Source organism: Somniosus microcephalus, chromosome 10 (genome assembly GCF_052327205.1).
Source record: "Somniosus microcephalus isolate GS21.2 chromosome 10, FLI_Smic_1.0, whole genome shotgun sequence".
Lineage (NCBI taxonomy): Eukaryota > Metazoa > Chordata > Chondrichthyes > Squaliformes > Somniosidae > Somniosus > Somniosus microcephalus.
This window is the reverse complement of record NC_140996.1, coordinates 96,010,528-96,025,865: the sequence shown is the minus strand read 5'-3', so window position 1 is coordinate 96,025,865 and position 15,338 is coordinate 96,010,528. Positions and strand designations below refer to the sequence as shown.

At 45.7% G+C, this 15,338-nt stretch overlaps 1 pseudogene; it reads left to right on the top strand.

Moving 5' to 3' along the window:
• Positions 1-15,338, top strand: part of LOC147111581 (uncharacterized) — an 80,458-nt pseudogene that overhangs the window by 64,952 nt on the left and 168 nt on the right.

Genomic DNA, 15,338 nt, shown 5'->3' with positions numbered 1-15,338 from the left:
CGATAGAAACACTGGCAAAGAGTGTGCTGGACTTCGGGGCAGCAATGGAGAGGATTGTCCAGGGCTTCGGGGCAGCAATGGAGAGGACTGTCCAGGGCTTCGAGGCCGCTATGGAAAGGACTGTTCAGAGCTTCGGACAATCCCTGGAAAGGTCTGTCCAGGGCTGGTCCGAGGCAGTGGAACGGACTGCTCCGGCCTTGTCCGAAGCAATGGAAAGAACTGCCCAGGGCTTCTCCGAAGCACTGGCACCTGCCACACAGGTCCTCACTGCTGCCACGCAGTCACTTGCTGGCCTCGTCCACACCCAGATTGAGGCAACGCGAACTCTCACTGCTGCCACCCTATCTGCATCAGTTAGGATCACCCCGGGCCCTTCCAGTACCACATGAGGCCAGGAATCAGTGGAGCAGTCGATTGTGGCGGATGAGCCGAACCGGTCCCCTCAGAGAGCCAGTTTGTCGTCCGACCATGGTGCAGGTGTCCTCTCTCGGCAGGTGACCATTGCTCATGCCACCGCTGGAACGTCTGCAGTGCAGCTGCCACCACCTGCAGTGCACACTGCTTCCAGCCATGCCCAGATCAAGCAGCCAGCCTCCACACCCTCCAAGCTCAGAGGTCGTCCAGGCCGTCCCTCAGGGGCTTCTGCGCTTCCAGACAGTCAGCAGGCATCCCCCAGCCTTGACGCCGCCACTGGGGTTCAATTACGTAGGAGCAGCAGGGAGGGAAGGGGCCGACCGCGAAAGAGAAGTCGGTCTCCATCAAGGGGCCAGCAGTAGAGGGAGGTGCTGAGACGTTTCTTTCTCCAAATTCAAGGACGCCCTCACCTGTTGTGATTGTTTGTGATGGTTTGTTTAGTTTTGCGGCTTTGCCAGAGAGTTAACTGATATTTTGTTAGTTATGGTTTCTGTTGACATGACGTTATGCTGGAAGGAAGCACTTTTTTGACAATAAAGAAATGTTTTTATTTACAATGGTACTCGTAACTATTTACACTCATGGTGGCCTTCATAGGCTTTGTTCGATCCGAAGTGCGCAGGACGAATGACACCCATCATTCCGTCAGAGGGGCCTAGAACCAAGTCCTTATGAGCCTCTGACGGACGGCCCTTCCAGTTTCAGAAGCCCTCCCATCTTCCTCCTCCTCCTCCTCCTCCTCCTCGTCCGCCTGCTCTGCTGGACCTTGAGGGTCGGCTGGCATTGGCTGGGTTCGTCGAATGGCAAAGTTGTGGAGCATGCAGCAGACGACGACGATGCAACCCACTTGCTCCGGCGAGTACTGCAGGGCTCCCCCCGAATGGTCTAGACAGCGGAAACGCTGTTTGAGCACACCAATAGTGTGCTCCACAATGTTCCTGGTCGCCTGATGGCTGCTGTTGTAAAGCTCTTCTGCCGGGGTGGCGGGCAAACGGAGTGGGGTCATGAACCATGGGCAGAGAGGATAGCCCTTGTCGCCCAGAAGCCAGCCTCGTGGGTGAGCCGGGCCTTCAAAAAGGTCAGAAACTGAGGTCTGCCGCAGGATGAACGCATCGTGGCTGCTCCCAGGGAATTGTGCGTTGACTGCCATGATCATCTGGCGGTGGTTACAGACCAGCTGGACATTGAGGGAGTGGAACCCATTGCGGTTGCGGAACTCCTCAGGATTCTGTAATGGCGCCCGCAAAGCCATGTGTGTGCAATCAATGGCCCCCTGCACCATGGGGAAGTCCACAATAGCAGCAAAGCCCTGCGCGCACTCTGCCTGCTTCTCCAGGGTCACAGGGAAGGTGATTAATTGACGCCTCCTTCTATAGAGGGCAGCTGTCACTTGCCGGATGCAACAATGCACTGCAAATTGTGATATATTCGCGATGTCCTCAGTGGCTGACTGAAAGGATCCGCTGGCGTAACAGTTCAGGGCAACAGTCACTTTGACGGCAACCGACAGAGAGGTCCTGCACCGTAGACGCGGCTGCAGATCCTCAGCAAGCAGGTGGCACAGCTCAGTCACAACCTCCTTACCGAATCTGAGCCTTCGCAGACACTGCTCCTCCGACATGGTAAGGTATGACACCTGCTGCCTGAAAACCCTCGCAGCGTATCATCGGATTGGGCGACCTCCATTGCCCCTCCTCCTTCTGGCCAATCCCGGCCCTCTCTCCCGCCATCTCTGTGCCCCTTCCAAGTGTCCGGCCATGAGGACGTTCCCCTCCAAAGCAGCTCCCATTGCTATGCCAGACGGGCAACACGCAGTAATGTCTAGCGCTCCAACTGCTCCGGACAGGGCTGCAGGTCCCAAGTCTTCGAAGGCTAAATCTGAAAAATAGTGTGCAACAGTAGTTCACCAACTCTCTCCAGCAACGATCAGAATGAACAGGCCAAGTGGCTGCAGCTTTTATACTAGAGCTGTCCCCTTTAAATAGCGCCCCCCGACTCCGAGAAGGGCCTGGGAATGTCCTATCCAACTGTCACTAATAGCACCAGGCGGAAAGGTTCCGGGTGCCACCGAATATCCGGTCAGGGGTGCCAAAAAGGCGTTGCACACTGAAATGACGTCATGATCTGCCTGCGCACGCGGGCGCGCGCTAAGAGTTAGCGCAGGCGCTAAATGGATACTCAATATGGGAGGTGTCGCTATCTTCATTGCGCCCGCCCGAACATTGGGTAATGTCCCAATTCTCGGGCTCTTTAGGCGCTAATCGATGGCGCAAACAACCGAATTTCTAGGCCTCTGAACCTTATTTCCCATACTCGTCACTGCTATGGACTTTGTCACCAAACCTAATTCGTGTTAAATTATCTGCAATTGAGGCTGTGGTTGGAACCTGAGCTGACAACACTGGACAGATCTAAGGCCCGAGATTTTCATTCATGAGTCATGTATCTGATGCAACATAAATGACAATTGTTTTATTAGAGAGTTTCCATGCGTGGTGAGATGTCTTTGCCTCCATGGTGTTCTCTGTCTTTCTATTGCTCTTTTAAGGAAAGCAAAAGAATGCTTAGGGATTACCCCACAATGAATTGAAGACACAAATCATAATCTCCAGCCAGTTCACAATCTCCTGTGTGCCTTTTCTAAAATAACCAATAAGGTTACCATCAGTGCCGTAAACCAAAAACCAAACACCAAATAAAAGTGCCCCCCTTTTAAAGGGGCACAACTAATAAAGAACTAAATGATAAGAAGACAAAGGAAACTTCTAAATTTAAATAATAATATTATTACCAGTGTCCAATATACACTGCAGTCCCTGCGGTGCCCAACAGTCACGGAAGACCTCAACTGCGCTGTTGGACACCGCATGCTCCTTCTCCAGGGCCGCCCGGCCGCGGACAAGACTATGGAAGAGAGGCAGGCAGCCAGAGCGACCACCACCATGAGCCGTGTCCAACCTGCTCCACCTACTGCCCTCCCTCAACTGATGAATCAGTACTCCTCCATGTTGAACACCACTTGAAAGAAGCATTGAGAGTAGCAAGAGCACAGAATGTACTCTGGGTGGGGGACATCAATGCCCATCACCAAGAGTGGCTCGGTAGCACCACTACTGACCGAGCTGGCCGAGTCCTGAAGGACATAACTGCCAGACTGGGTCTACGGCAGGTGGTGAGAGAACCAATACAAGGGAAAAGCCTACTTGACCTCATCCACACCAATGAACCTGTCGCAGTTGTAGCTGTCCATTATAGTATTGGTAGCAGTGACCACCTCACAGTCCTTGTGGAGACGAAGTCCTGTCTTTACACTGAGGGCACGATCCATCGTGTTGTGTGGCACTACCACCATACTAAATGGGATAGATTCAGAACAGAGCTAGCAGCTCAAAACTAAGCATCCATGAGGCACTGTGGGCTATCAGCAGCAGCAGAATTGTATTCCACCACAATCTGTAACCTCATGGCCCAGCATATCCCTCACTCTACCATTACCATCAAGCCAGGGGACCAACCCTAGTTAAATAAGGAGTGCAGAAGAGCATGCGAGGAGCAGCACCAGGCATGCCTAAAAATGTGGGGCCAACCTGGGAAAGCTGCAACACAGGAATGCATACATGCTAAACAGCGGAAGCAGCATGCTATAGAAAGAGCTAAGCAATCCCAAAAACAATGGATCAGATCAAAGCTCTGCAGTCCTCCACATCCAGTCATGAATGGTGGTGGACAATTAAACAACTAACACGAGAAGGAGGCACCATGAACATTCCCATCCTCAATGATGGCCGAGCCCAGCACACGAATGCAAAAGACAAGGCTGAAGCATTTGCAACTATCTTCAGCCAGAAGTGCCAAGTGAATGATTCATCTTGGCCTCCTACTGATGTCACCACCCTCACATAAGCCAGTCTTCATCCAAATCGATTCATTCCACATGATATCAAGAAACAGCTGAGCGCACTAGATACAGCAAAGGCTATGGGCCCCAACAACATCCCGGTTGTCATGCTGAAGACTTGCACTCCAGAACTAGCCGTGCCTCTAGCCAAGCTGTTCCAGTACAGCTACAACACTGGCATCTACCCGATAATGTGGAAAACTGCCCAGGTATGTCCTGTCCACAAAAAACAGGACAAATCCAATCCAGCCAATTACCACCCATCAGTCTACTCTCAATCGTCAGCAAACTGATGGAAGGTGTTATTGACAGTGCTATCAAGCAGCACAAAATCACCAATAACCTGCTCATTGATGCTCAGTTTGGGTTCCACCAGGACCACTTGGTTCCCGACCTCATTAAAGCCTTGATCCAAACATGGACAAAAGGGCTGAATTCCCGACGTGAAGTGAGAGTGACTGCCCTTGACATGAAGGCAGCATTTGATCGAGTGTGGCATCAAGAAGCTCCAGTAAAACTGAAGTCAATGGGAATCAGGGGGGGAAACCCTCCACTGGCTGGAGTCCTACCAAGCACAAAGGAAGATGGTTGTGGTTATTGGAGGCCAATCATCTCAGCCCCAGGACATCACTGCAGGAGTTCCTCAGAGCAGTGTCCTAGGCCCAACCATCTTCAGCAGCTTCATCAATAACCTTCCCGCCATCATAAGGTCAGAAGTGAGGATGTTTGCTGATGATTGCACAGTGTTCAGTTTCATTCACAACTCCTCAGATAATGCAGTCCAGGCCCACATGCAGCAAGACCTGGACGATATTTGGGCTTGGGCTGAAAAGTGGCAAGTAACATTTGCACCACACAAGTGCCAGGCAATGACTATCTCCAGCAAGAGAATCTAACCACTGCCCCATGACATTCGGCATTACCATTGGTGAATCCCCCACCATCAACATCCTGGGTTTCACCATTGACCAGAAACTTAACTGGACCAGCCACATAAATACTGTGGCTACAAGAGCAGGTCAGAGGCTGGGTATTCTATGGCAAGTGTCTCACCTCTTGACTGCCCAAAGCCTTTCCACCATCTAGAGATTGTGCAGTAGCAGCCCACACAGAAATCCCTCCATGCAGACTGGAATGGCATGAAGAGAACTTCCGAGAGACGGATCAAGTTGTGAGGCGTAGGTTCCTGAGAGAGGTTTCGGGGCCTCGCAGCGATGAGAAATTCCGTCCGAACTTGGGTAAGTTGGAACAGGATCGCTCTACATGCCTGAGCCTCCTCGATGCATCTGGTGGAGTCAGGGCCAAGTAAGACTTTTAACGCCTAGATTGCTTTATCTATGGGCCGGATGTAGCGCCAGGACATTTGGGCTGCCAATGCCTCAGGTGACAACTAGTAATCTCCCGTGACATTTCTTTCAGTGTGACAGTTGGTAATCCTAGTTATGATTTCCCAAATTTCTTTCAAATAGCTGAAACACTCATTCCATTACTGTTGAGTGGACAATTAGTATTTCTTATTTTTTGCTCTCTGATTTTATTAGCTTGCTCTTGAAGGGTCGACACATGCTGGGGTATGATTCCACAGATCAAAGTGCCCTTCCAGTACCTCACTCTGGTGGTCATCTTTTATGAACCTGGACAGTGAGTGTTGATAGGCGATTTGATCACTTTAAGTGCACCACAGTTGAGCCTGATCATACATTCAGCCCTTCAAGCCTCTTCTGCCATTCAATTAAATCATGGCTGATCTGTACCTTGACTTCAATTACCCGTTCCACACACATGCACTCACCAGCAGAGGCCATTGAACAGCAATTAGGATTCTGAATCCTGGCTTATTTTTCTTCTTCTAACAATGTAGAGGTCAATTGCATACCCTTACAACACAAGCTATTTAACGCTACTGTTCATTTTAGATTACACTGGGATCCTTACTTTCTCTAGCTGTTTTGTGAGTTATCCACATATTTTTCTTAAATACATAACTAGAAGGAATAGGTTCAAACTAGTTGCACAGGTATGGAAGAAAGGCAGAGTAAAAGTAAAAGTTCCAACCTCTGCAACTTGCAGTCTCTGTATGATTTATTTATCCCATTGGGGCAATTTTAACCTCCCAGGATGGTGGTGGTGCTGGGGCGGGGGGGTTTAAAGTTTCAAAAGTCAGTACCCCAACCCGCCTCCAACACGCTCACTTCCGGTTTTAACAGAGACGGGTTGGAGGGCAGGCGACTAAGCTGCTCTCCGGAGGAGGTAACGTAACTATGATCATGAGGCTGCATGCCCCAAATTTTACCACAGTTTTAAATTTATGTGTTACGGGCCGGGTTTCCCAGGACTAGGAAAACCCAGTAGTTGGAGGGAAGTGAGAATGGCGGAATCCAGCAGTTACGTGCTTTTCCAGCACTATTTGTAGGCCAGGAGGAGCAGGAGTGCATCCCCCCAGCCCCCAAAGCTAACCTGATTCCCTCCCCGCGATCGGTCTCCTGATCTCCCCCCCCACCCAACACACTATCTCACACCACCCCCAGCCTTTGATCTCCCCCAACCTCCAATCTTCCCCTCCCCGACCTCTGATCTCCCGCATGACCTTTCTGATTGCCTCATGACCTCCGATCTCCCCAATGCCTCCGATCTCTCCCCCCGACCTTTCTGATCTCCCCCTGGCCTCCATGATCTCTCCCTCCCTCCTCTCTGCTCCACGTCTGCGGCCTGGTACCGCAGGCATTCCCGCAGTCAGCCCCTCAATCTGGCTGGCTACCGGCTGGGAAATGGAGAAAAACATTTAAATGACAGCAGGACGTCCGGGCTACCTGCATTTCCGGGTTTTATGTCAGCTACAACCCCCACCCTCCCGCCTCCCGCTCTATCCCCGCCTCCTCATAACTATCAGGGCTGATGTCTTTATTTAAAAAAACATACACATGAACTTTACAACTGCAAACAAATCAGAGTATAGTGCAATGTGCTCCAACAACCACCCCCCTCCCCCTGTCCTATCTCCTTCCAGAACCCACTACCATTTCCTTCCTCAGCTACTCAAAAATTGGTTTTGTAAGAAAAAAAAGATAGACTTTCATTAATATAGCGACTTTCACAACCTCTAAACAGTGAAGTACTGTTGAAGTGTTGTAATGTAAGAAACGCAGCAGCCAATTTGTGTACAGTCTCATAAACAGTAATGTGAAAATGACCAAATAATCTGTTTTTTTGTGATGTTGGTTGAGCGATAAATATTGGCCAGGACACCGGGCAGAACTCCCTGCTCTTATTCGAATAGTGCCATGGAATCTTTTACGTCCACCTGAGAGGCCAGATGGGGCCTCAGTTTAACATCTCATCTGGAAGAGGGCATCTCTGACAGTGCAGCCCTCCCTCTGGAGTAAAACACGCAAGCAAAGAGGTAATGTTGAAATCTACAAGACTTTAGTTAGGCCACAGTTGTAGTATTGTGTACAGTTTGAGGAACCATATTACAGGAAGGATTTAAAAGCATTGAAAAGATGCAATGTAGATTCACAAGGATGTTTCCAGGGACGCAAGGTTAATATTATCGAGAGATACTATTTTTCACTGGCGCTGAGTAGGTTAAGAGGTGACCTGATAAAGGCCTTCGAGATTATGAAGGGTTATGAAAGGGTAATTAGTGATAGATTGTTTCCATTGGTCAGTGAGACAGTAACAAAAGGGCACAAATTTAAGATAATCACAAAAAGAAATGAGAGAGAGATTAGAAAAAGTCTTTACACAAAGGATGATTAGAATGGAGAATTCTCTGCCACAGAACATTGTTGAAGCAGAATCCATAAATTCCTTTAATAGGGAATTAGATAGTTGCTTGAAAAAGAGGAATATTAACGGGTGTGGGGGCAAGCAGGGGAATGGGATTAGACTAGGCGTCTCATGTAGAGAAAATCATTGACGCAGACTGAATGGTCTGACTCTCTGCTGTAATTTTGCCCCGTTCAATAACCTTCTGGGGTCAATTTCTATGGTGCCCCACATTCTTCCCAAAATATCTTTGCTATCCTCTTATATAGATTCATTCACTATTTTAAAAAAATCTCAAAAGCACCATTATTGAAACAACTAGAAAATGTTTTAAAGAAATAGCAGATTTCTATCAATTGACTAACACAAGTGGGTCATTGCTCAATTAATATTTGTTAGCTTAGTTTATGAAATTAATTAGTAATGGTACAGTATTGTTTGAGTGTATATACACCATGGAAATGTTAGTGAATATTCATTAAGACACATAGCTCATATCAGAACAGGAAACATTCATTTTAATTTAGTTAATGGTCTACCTGAAGGCTTGGGAATATAAATGTCTGAATAAATAAATTACAAATCATAAACCATTGGTATAATCACATTAACACTTACAATGAAACAGTGATGAAGTTGTGCAACTGTACTGGGTACAGCTCTATGTACAAAGCAATGTAAAGTTACACGTGAGTCAAAGTAGTCATGGTGTCACATACTGCAATTATCAGAAAAAAAGACAATAGCTCAGTGCTTTGTCCCTGTAACGAGCACTTATATGAATTATAGGGCAAACTCTATTTTGTAATCAACTGCACTGAAACAGGTAATATTAGTGTATTCTATTCATACAGTGAAAGTGCTTGTGTAAATTGAGATTTGTCCTCAATATTTTGATTTCTTTCAAATTAAAACTTCAGTGGGGGGTAATTTTGACTTTGTGTGATAGTGTAAAATGGGTGATATGGCAGCCCGTTTTACATCTCCCGATTTTTATTTCATAGATGTAAAATGGGCTGCCAATTCACTATCACCTCTTTTTACACTATCGCACAAAGTCAAAATTAACCCCCCAGTGTGAGTACCCACTTTTTTAAAGAGACAGAGTTATTCCCAACACAGATCACAGCACTACTTCTCTGAGTGTATTCAATGGAATTGACAAAAAAGTCACATCTTTCATTGTATGTTTTTATTAAATATATTTTTATTATAGAAGTGAAGCAGTATTTGACACAAATCAGCAGGTGCTCCATCACAAACAATTACTATGTTAAATAGCTAACAGGTTTTGAGACTCTATGAGGAAGTGGAGGGTGTTTATTGTGTGAGTAATGTTATTATAAATTGGTATGTGATGAGAATTTATATAGTTAAGGGATGACCTTAATTTTTCAGGAGACAGTTCCTGTGGTTTGGTCGGAGTACCCCATTGTAAGCTCTCTCAATGGGGACACAGCCATTAGACCACCATAGGAACTGGAAGAAAACAGATAAATACATTAACAAATATTGAGATTTAGTTTTAGTTCCTGCCCCTTCTGAAAATAAATGTCTCACTTGTTAGTCATTCTCTTGTAGCTACTCATACCACAATTTGCTGTAACATAAAGGCCCAGACTTCACTAATAAAATGTCATTGTAAAACAGAAATAGGCATTTGTTCCATAACACTTGTGCAATTTTTCTATATCATTCAAACTGGACCCAAATTCAATGTGTTTTCTTTCCCTGACCTAAGAACACAAGAAATAGGAGCAGGAGTAGACCATACGACCCCTCGAGCCTGCTCCACCATTCAATAAGATCATGGCTGATCATCGACCTCAACTCCACTTTTCCACCCGATCTCCATATCCCTTGATTCCCCATGAGTCCAAAAATCTATCTATCTCAGCCTTGAATATACTCAAAGACTCAGCATCCACAGCCCTCTGGAGCAGAGAATTCCAAAGATTCACAACCCTCTGAGTGAAGAAATTCCTCCTCATCTCAGTCTTAAATGGCCTACACCTTATCCTGAGACTATGCTCCACTAGCTCTAGACACTCCAGCCAGGGGAAACAACCTCTCAGCAGCTACCCTGTCAATCCTCTTCAGGATCTTGTATGTTTCGATGAGATCATCTCTCATTCTTCTAAATTCCAGAGAGTATAGGCCCATTCTACACAATCTCTCATCATAGGACAGCCCTCTCATCCCAGGAATCAATCTAGTGAACCTTTGTTGCACTGCCTCCAAGGCAAGTATATCCTTCCTTAGATAAGGAGACCAAAACTGTGAACAGTACTCCAGGTGTGGTCTCACCAAGGCCCTGTACGATTGTAGTAAGACTTCTTTACTCCAACCCCTGGACCCAATTAAAGGTTGATTCTATTTGAAAATGTCATTCAGAGCCCATTCCTATTTAGTTTAATTTCTTCAGAGACATTCTTTGACATCTCTGCTGCCATTATTCTTCCTTCCCAATCCCAAGAATGCACGTGTTCACTGAGGACTGTCTAAAAAATATGGAGCAAACAGCTAATGTAACTTGGTACAAAGTAGGAGGTAGCAGATTCACATTCCCATATCTTCTGTCCCAAATTAATTACTGTTAGTTGCAGTCTTACTATTTGTGGTCCAACCAGACTAGCACAGGAGCTATTCAATACTGGGGACATTGAAAGTATAATACCATTTACTGTCTGATAAGGACTATTTTTAGACTAACATTCCTAACTCACCTTTGGAAGGCTGCAATCATTCTTAACTCTAGGTAGGTACTGGCCCCAGACTAGAAACAAAGACATTTAATAATATACACATACCGATGTTATCTACTGATTTCATGCAATGTTACTGTTTGTAGGTATTCCCTGCCAATGTGATTAGGTATCAGCCTTGGCTTAGTGGTGGCACTCTCACCTCTAAGTCCAAAGGTGGTGGGTTCAAATGCCATAATCTAGGATGGCATTTCAGTGCCTTTCTGAGGGAGTGCTGCACAGTCACTGTTTAACGTCTCATCCAAAAGACGACACCCCAGCTGCCCTCCTGGATGTAAAGGTCCCATGGCACTATTCGAAGAAGGGCAGGGGAGTTTTCCCGGTGTCTTGGCCAACATTTATCCCTCAACTAACATTACTAAAAAAAAATTATCTGGTCATTATCTCATTATTGTTTGTGGGACCTTGCTCATGTAAGTTGTCTATCATGTTTTCGACATTACAACATTGACTGCATTTCAAAAGAACTTCTCTGACTGCAAAGCACTTTGGGACATCCTGAGATTGTGGAAGGTGCTGTATAAATGCAAGTCTTTTCTTTCTTTACACCACCCACTCACATCACTCTGAGTGAGGGAAAGCAGAATTCAGCACATAAGAACAAAAGAACATAGAAATAGGAGCAGGAGTAGGCCATTCAGCCCTTCGAGCCTACTCCGCCTTTCAATAAGATCATGGCTGATCGTCTACCTCAACTCCACCTTCCCGCACTATCCCCATATCCCTTAATTCCCTTAGTTCCCAAAAAATTATCGATCTCTGTCTTGAATACACTCAGCGATGAGCCTCCACAGCCCTCTGGGGCAGAGAATTCCAAAGATTCACCACTCTCTGAGCGAAGAAATTTCTCCTCATCTCAGTCCTAAATGACCGACCCCTTATTCTGAGACTGTGACCCAGTGTTCTAGATTACCCAGTAAGGCGAAACATTTTCTCAGCATCAACCCCGTCAAGCCCCTTAAAAATGTTATATGTTTCAATGAGATCACCTCTCATTCTTCTAAACTCTAGGGAATATAGGCCTAGTCTACTCAATCTCTCCTCATAGGACAATCCCATCATCCCAGGAATCAGCCTGGTGAACCTTTGTTGCACTCCCTCTAAGGCAAGTATGTCTTTCCTTTGGTAAGGAGACCAGAACTGTACACAGTGCTCCAGGTGTGGCCTCACCAATGCCCTGTATAATTGTAGTAAGAATTCTTTACTGTTATACTGTAATCCCTTTGTAACAAAAGCTAACATACCATTTGCTTTCCTAATTGCTTGCTGTACCTGTATGTTAACTTTCTGTGATTCATGTATAAGGACACCCAGGTCCCTCTGAGTGTAAACATTTCCCAGTCTCTCACCATTCAAAAATATTCTGCTTTTTTGTTTTTCCTACTAAAGTGGATAACTTCACACTTCCCCACATTGTATTCCATTTGACATGCTCTTGCCCACTCAGTCAAATTAATTTTTAAACCTTTGAGTTTAAGCCTTTCACCTACTTTCTCCAGTATAACAAATCCAATGATGAATGCACAAATACACTATTTTTAAGTAAGGAAATGTTGGCAAGTGACACCCAGTACTGTGTTGACATGTATGTTCTAAACTAAGATTCTGTCCCATTCCTTACATATATTCCCTATTTTAGTATCTGACCTGTTGGTGTCTTACAATGAAATTACTGACAGAAAAGACTGGGGAAACATCATTAGTGTTATAGCTTTTGACAAGGTTTCACATCTGTGACTGATGGGTAAGGCAAGAAATGAAGGAACAGGAGATAATGTATAGCACTGGATACAAAATTGCCTTCAAATCAGAAAACTGAGGATGGTCATAAATGTAAAACTCCCATCAGAAAGCGGTTATGAATGAGATAACCCAGGTAAGACACAGCCATTTTCAGCAAAAACACACCAATACTTTCATAACTACCAAAAGGAACACTGCTGTGAACAAATGCAGATCTCTTGGAAGAAGTTACAGTCCAAGAACAAAAACAAAAAAAAGCTGAGAACATTTGAAAACTTAAAGAATGAGAATTGAATTAAATTAAATTTCTTAAACAAAGTTACACAAGGTGAAACAAGTCTTATAATCTATTTTGCCAATAAAATTTGAGCATAACTTATTCCTTTAGGGGACAAGTTGAGAGAGAGAGAGAGAGAGAAATGAAGTTAATGATTCCTTTCAAAATATATTTTCTATGTGTAAGGTAGCCAATATTCATTCTAGGTGGTATTTAAGATATTTAAATCTGTGCAATTATCCACAATGCGTGCAATTTAAGTGATGGTGTGGAGATGCCGGAGTTGGACTGGGGTGGACAAATGTAAGAAGTCACACGACACCAGGTTATAGTCCAACAGCTTTATTTGAAATCACAAGCTTTCGGAGCGCTGCTCCTTCTTCAGGTGAAGTGGAGAAATGCATAAAGACACAGCTTATATAGTCAGAGAATCATGTCAGATGTTTACAGGTAACCTTTCCAACTGCCATTTATCACACCTCGGCAGAGAGATAATCACAGCAGTCAAAGGTGTGAATGGTGTCCAAACAGGTCAGTCAGGGAAACATTACATCAAAGAACAATGAGGTGGGGTCACAAGGGGTCAAATATTGCAGATGCTGGGGTCTGTATGAAAAACAAAAAAACAGACAAAAAACATTTTTTTTTTTGGCTGGAAATCACAGCAGGTCCGGCCGCATCTGTGTAGAGAGAACAAGCCAATGTCGACTCGAGTCTGGATGACCCTGCATCAGGTGGGGTTACATGTAGCGTGACATGAACCCAAGATCTCGGTTAAGGCCGTCCTCATGGGTGCGGAACTTGGCTATCAGTTTCTGCTCGACGATTTTGCGTTGTCGTGTGTCTCGAAGGCCACCTTGGAGAATGCTTACCCGAAGATCGGAGGCTGAATGTCCTTGACTGCTGAAGTGTTCCCCAACTGGGAGGGAACACTCCTGCCTGGTGATTGTTGCGCGGTGTCCGTTCATCCGTTGTCGCAGTGTCTGCATGGTCTCGCCGATGTACCATGCTCCGGGGCATCCTTTCCTGCAACGTATGAGGTAGATAATGTTGGCTGAGTCACATGAGTATGTACCATGTACCTGGTGGGTGGTGTCCTCACGTGTGAGGACACCACCCACTTCCACCCTAACCACGTTAAAGAAGCCATCCCCTATGGACAAGCCCTGCGAATACACAGGATCTGCTCAGACGAGGAGGAACGCGATGGACACCTACAGACACTGAAAGACGCCCTTGTAAGAACGGGATATGACGCTCGACTCGTCAATCGACAGTTCCGATGGGCCACAGCGAAAAATCGCATAGACCTCCTCAGAAGACAAACACGGGACACAACCAACAGAGTACCCTTTGTCGTCCAGTACTTCCCCGGAGCGGAGAAACTACGCCATGTTCTTCGCAGCCTTCAACATGTCATCGATGACGACGGACACCTCGCTAAGGCCATTCCCACGCCTCCACTACTCGCTTTCAAACAGCCGCCTAACCTCAAACAGACCATCGTTCGCAGCAAATTACCCAGCTTTCAGGAGAACAGCGACCACGACACCACACAACCCTGCCACAGCAACCTCTGCAAGACATGCCAGATCATCAACAGAGATACCATCGTCACACGTGAGGACACCACCCACCAGGTACATGGTACATACTCATGTGACTCAGCCAACGTTGTCTACCTCATACGTTGCAGGAAAGGATGCCCCAGAGCTGTGTCTTTATGCATTTCTCCACTTCACCTGAAGAAGGAGCAGCGCTCCGAAAGCTTGTGACTTCAAATAAAGCTGTTGGACTATAACCTGGTGTCGTGTGACTTCTTACAATATAAGTGAGAATTACAGTCGTGAAAATTATAACTGCTGTGCACAGGATGTGGTCTACGATGCTGCCTGAAATAAATGGATTTTCAAGAGCTTTGTCATTTAAAAAGAAATTATTGCTAGAATTTTCCCTTCCCCATATAAAAGGGCAATTACCTTTAAGATTGTGGGTCCCACAATATAATGCAGCCACCACTTGGAGCAGCACATGGCAGAGATTTAGTCCTGCAGTTGGCAATTAAGATGTCAACCCAGACGGGTGACAGGTGTAACTAATGAAACCAGAGGTAAGCCATAGAGACGACAGTTTTAAACCAAGGTTTCTTGGCTGCCAGCTCATAAATGTGTCGGCCGGAGTATAAAGAGGGGCACTGAGCAGAGTTAGACAAGAGACATAGAACTCTAGAAAGAAAACAAGGGCAAAGAAAAAAAGTGTGTACAGGTGTGAAGAGACCAGAGAACTAAGGAGATCTGTGTAAATAGATAATGTGAGCATTGAAATTAAGTAAAAGCAGATGAAGAAAAAGTAGTTAAGAAGGTGCTGTTGTTGCATAGTAAATGAAGAGAGCTGCTGGAGACAAAGGAATAAAGTAAAGAGATATGTGTCCATGTATCTCCTGTGACACTGGTCAAGGTTAATTTGAGGGATA